Here is a 4,802-nt window from a genome sequence, read left to right as displayed (position 1 = left end):
CAAAACCAGCCCAAACAATTAGGCCAGTCCATAAAGCTTGCAGAGTCCAAGTTTGTAAGAATTCTGACTTGGACTCAGCTCAAGGTTGACTTCACTTGAGTGTTGTTATCAAACCAGCAAAGAGTGCAAAGTTTACAGATGACCTGAAATGTACAAAAGGTGGCTGTTTGCTGGCGCCTCCCTGTGCATCCCTGAGACACGTCCTAAGTCCAGTGGTCAGTTCAGCCCAGGTGGAATGAACGTCTCAGGACACTAGAGCCACACTCAGATCTGACAGGGAGGTTTACGTATCACCTGAGAATCCCGAACTTCACAAATAATGCGGTGGCTGGGAGGGAATTGGGGCTTATCCCTCCCAGAGAGGCTGTGAGTGCATTTGGGATAGAGAACATTTATGTAAAAGTTTTGAATGGATGTTCCAAGGGGTGCAATATTTTTCTAATAAAAGATCCCCAGTACTACAGATGGATACAGTTTGGTTTTGCAACTCAAAATAGCCATGTAGCATAGTTCCAACCAACAAGAAATAGGAGCCCCTGGTGTGGACAAACTTTCCCAAGTGAAAAAGCAAAGCCTCACTAGGAAAACAGAACAACCTTTCTTTCTTTTTCTTTCTTTCTTTCTTTCTTTCTTTCTTTCTTTCTTTCTTTCTTTCTTTCTTTCTTTCTTTCTTTCTTTCTTTCTTCTCTCCTCCTTTCTTTCTTTCTTTCCTTCTTTCTATTTATTTATTTTCATCTGGAACACAGAGGTGAGGCTTGGTTGTGCTGCAGCTACCTTGTGACTATAAGGGGACAAGCTTGGACGTGAAAGTCTGAATGTCAAAGATGGGGGAGTGGGTCACCAGGGTACCATAAGCTGCCACACTGGCTTGCACTAGCTAGCCCTGCCCATTTTCGTAACACAAGTAAATCCTAATGCTTAAGCCAATTTCAGAGGTTTTTTTTTTTTTTTTTAAGAATTATTTAACTATTTATTTATTGTTATGATCCTTTTTAATTTGACCAGAGAGAGAGAAAAGGAAAGTAAGAAAGCAAGCCACCAGGTCCAGGACTTGAACTGCGGCTGGCCATGTAAGCATCCGGCACCTCCACCACCACACCAACTACTGGCTCCCAGAGTTTTTGTTATTTGTGACTGAATACATTCCTAACAGCCTGTATTAGGTCAGACCGCCATTACAAAACACTATGAACTGGGTGACTTAAACAACAGAAGTCCAAGATTAAGGTGGTGGTAGATTCTGTTCCTGGTGAGAACTCTTTTCCCAGCTTGTAGACAGCTGTGTCCTCACTGTGGGCTCACGAGGCCTTTCCTCAGTGTGTGTTGGTTAGAGAAAGCTCGCTCTTCTTACAAGGGTATTAATTCCATCATGAGGACCTCACCCTCGTGACCTCATCTGTATCTATTTCCTTCTGAAAAGCTCCACTTTCAGATAACATCACACTGAGTCCTAGAGTTTCAACATATAAACATCGGTGGTACATAAAAATTCAACCCAGGGGCCAGCAGGTGGCGTAGTGGTTAAAGGGTTGGACTCCCACATGGCCAATAATGGTTTGAGTCCTGGACCAGGTGGCTTGCTTTTTCTCTCTCTCTTTCTCTCTCTTTCTTCACTGTCTCTCTCTGGTGAGCACATATATCCTATAGGAATTTTTTTTAATAATAATTAATTAATTAAACTTTTTAAAATTTAACTTTATCCATTGGATTCAGGTTGTGCATAATTAAAAAGATAACATATTTGACTATTGACTTTACAAATATACATCAATTTTTAAAAAACACACATAGATGTATAGACCATCTAAATGTACTACCTTCATTTTAGTGTCTGGTTTATTTCTAGCTCTATTCGTTTTCTTATAAACATGGATTAATCTGTAGAATCACAAGGAGGAAAATCTTGTGCTATAAATAGTTATAAAATTGCCAATCATTAGGAATGCACCTACAAATGTGAATTAATGCAAATTTTCAAATTTAATGGATCAGGGCCACATACTTGAATAGAAATTTGGCAGACATATATATGATGTCTTTGTGTTGATTCAGCAGAAAAGTCTCTGGGTCTCATCAAAAGCCCATCTTATGGGACACATAAATGTGAACATAATAGTGATTCACAATTGCAATTATAGATCATAATTGTGCCTGCATTACTATGTGTTTTTTTTTAATTGTTGTTGGAAAAGTACCTCTATTAAATCATCAAAGCACACACACAAAAAAAGAACATTTTGAAACCCATCACTGGATTTCTGAATTTTTAAAAAAATTCTTAACAGTTACAAAGAGCCCTACAGATGAAATATGTTTTTAAATTTCCCCTTCACATCCACGGATCACCCAGCATTATGTAGGAATCCTCTCTGTTTGTAACCAACAGCTTCGTGTCCCACAGGAGGTTGTCTTCCCTTAGTAAGCTAACACGTTTCTGTCATTCCAGCTGGGATCACCATAGTATTGATTTAAACACAGTGTAGAGTAATGACTGGTTAGTGAGTGGGAAGTACATCCAGCTTCAGTGTCAGAAATTATACCCAAGTAGACAGGGGTATACTCTGAGACGAGTAACACTTAGACCCCTTGTATTCTTTTAAAATGTAAATAAATAAATAAATAAAATCTTCATCATAAGGTATTTGGAAAGTTGTTCTATCAAAATATACCACATGGGTGTGCCAAATGCCACCCCCTACAGCCAACAAACAGCACTACGCTTTGGACACTACCAGCGAGCCATTGGGACTTAGAGACAGAGGTAAGTGACCTGAGACTTTGTGCCCTACCCTACAGAGATTCCTAGGACTCTCCTCTGCCCCAGTCCTTCTTCAAAGCCCTAGAGAGATTGCCCACATTTCCTGCTGATGTCTGAAAGCTATCCTTGGAGTCGAGATTCAATTAGGCTTTCTATGATTACTCAGAAAGTATTGAGAGCTCTGGGTTGAAAGGCATTACAACTTTGGGAGCCCTTTGGATGTGTAAATAAGCCAACTCTATGCTGACTTCACATAATGATCAAAAATGCCTGGCCCCATTTTTTTTCTGTGAGTTCCTGCTCTCCCACAACCCCTCCCCTTCTCACACATATCCCCCAAGAAACTAGACATAATAAGAACTCAAAAAAGACCTCTCTGATAGGATTGAGGGACTTACCAGTGCTCTGGTTTGATTATCCAGATTAAAGTCTCTCCCTTATAAACAGTCTAAGGGTGGCCAAGTATTGGGTTGTTGGAAAAATCATGACACTTTTTTTTTCACTTTTCCAACAACACAAAAGAACTTAATAATCTGAAATGGAAAAAGAAAGGAAGAAAGAAAAGAGGTAATGGAAGAAGAAAGACAGAGATAGATAAAGGAAGGTATGAGGGGAAGGGAGAGGAAAGGGAGGGGGCACAGACAAATACTCAACTACAAGTTACTTGCTACATTTTATGACGTAAAATTTGAATTTTGTCAATTTATTTATTGTTAGAAACACTTTCCTTAAAGTTTATTCATTTCTTCCACAAATGAGAAGTAGAGAGACAGAGACAGAGAGATAGCACCCCAAGATGGTCTCAGTGGCATGATCCACCCCCAGCCCCAGCTAGACCATGCGCATGCCCAGCATAGTTGAACAGGTCTCCAGACATGAACCTGGAACTTTCCCATGTGGGTCAGCCTTGAAGAATGTTGCCTTTTACCATGGCACCACCATCTGGTTCCAAAACAGATGTTTTTAACCCCATAAGTTTCATTGTGTCATGAGTCTTTGAGCCTACTTTTATCCAAGAATACTTCAGCATCAGTCCCCCTAGTTCTGTTTTATAGTCGCACATCTGATTCTAATGAGTAGCTTTGAGGAAAGGGACTATGGAGGCTCCAGTCATAACTCAGTCATTTGAAGGCTGCAGGTTCTGACTTCGCCTCTGAAAATCTTATCACTTACATTTTGGAGTTCTTGTCCATGTCCATTGCCCAGCTCAAGGTGGTACAGACCAAGTAAGTGGAGGCCAAGGACTATCTGAACGTGCAGAACAAGAGCATCGAGGGGAAAGAATTACTCGTCCCATTGACGAGTTCTATGTATGTCCCTGGGAAGCTGCATGATGTGGAACATGTGCTCATTGATGTGGGAACTAGCTACTATGTAGAGAAGACGGCTGAAGATGCCAAGGACTTCTTCAAGAGAAAGATAGATTTTCTCACCAAGCAAATGGAGAAAATCCAGCCAGCTCTACAAGAGAAGCATGCTATGAAACAGGCTGTCATGGAAATGATGAGCCAGAAGATTCAGCAGCTCACAGCCCTGGGGGCAGCTCAGGCTACTGCCAAGGCCTGAGAGTTTGTTGCCCAAATGAGGCAGAAGGACCCTGCTCAGTGGCCTGGGACTCTGTGGGCCAGGCTGCCTGCTGTCAGGGAAGGGAAGGGTCTTGTGTATAATGCTAATAAATGTGCTAACTGGGGAAAAAAAAAAAAGAAAAGAAAAGAAAAAGATTGTGACCTCCTTCCCTTATATCTTGCCAGATTGTTCTCTGAGACTTCAATTTTATCTAATAGCAACATGCCAAATAATGTGCTCTAATTTTCTAGAAAACATTGAAAACTGGCGTGACTTACAAAATAACAACCTAATCTGGTGAAAGTACCCTCTATAGCTGTTGATTACATACTCATGATTAATACTTCATTGCAAATAAGCAATATATTTTTTGAGTATTTAGTCTATGTTTCTAAGAGAATTTAGCTATGCCACAGGATAAAAGAAAATATATGAAATGCATTTTTCTGTATGTATGCTTATTTCAACAGAAAACTAT

The 4,802-nt window shown here is 40.3% G+C and overlaps 1 pseudogene; it reads left to right on the top strand.

Moving 5' to 3' along the window:
* The first annotated feature begins 2,685 nt into the window (after positions 1 to 2,685).
* LOC102472116 (prefoldin subunit 5 pseudogene) lies at positions 2,686 to 4,373 on the top strand (annotated as a pseudogene).
* The last annotated feature ends 429 nt before the right edge of the window (positions 4,374 to 4,802 follow it).

This window comes from Tupaia chinensis, unplaced genomic scaffold, assembly GCF_000334495.1.
Source record: "Tupaia chinensis unplaced genomic scaffold, TupChi_1.0 Scaffold000318_1, whole genome shotgun sequence".
NCBI classification, from domain to species: domain Eukaryota; kingdom Metazoa; phylum Chordata; class Mammalia; order Scandentia; family Tupaiidae; genus Tupaia; species Tupaia belangeri.
The sequence above is the reverse complement of the archived record's forward strand: the minus strand, read 5'-3'. Positions and strand labels throughout refer to the sequence as shown.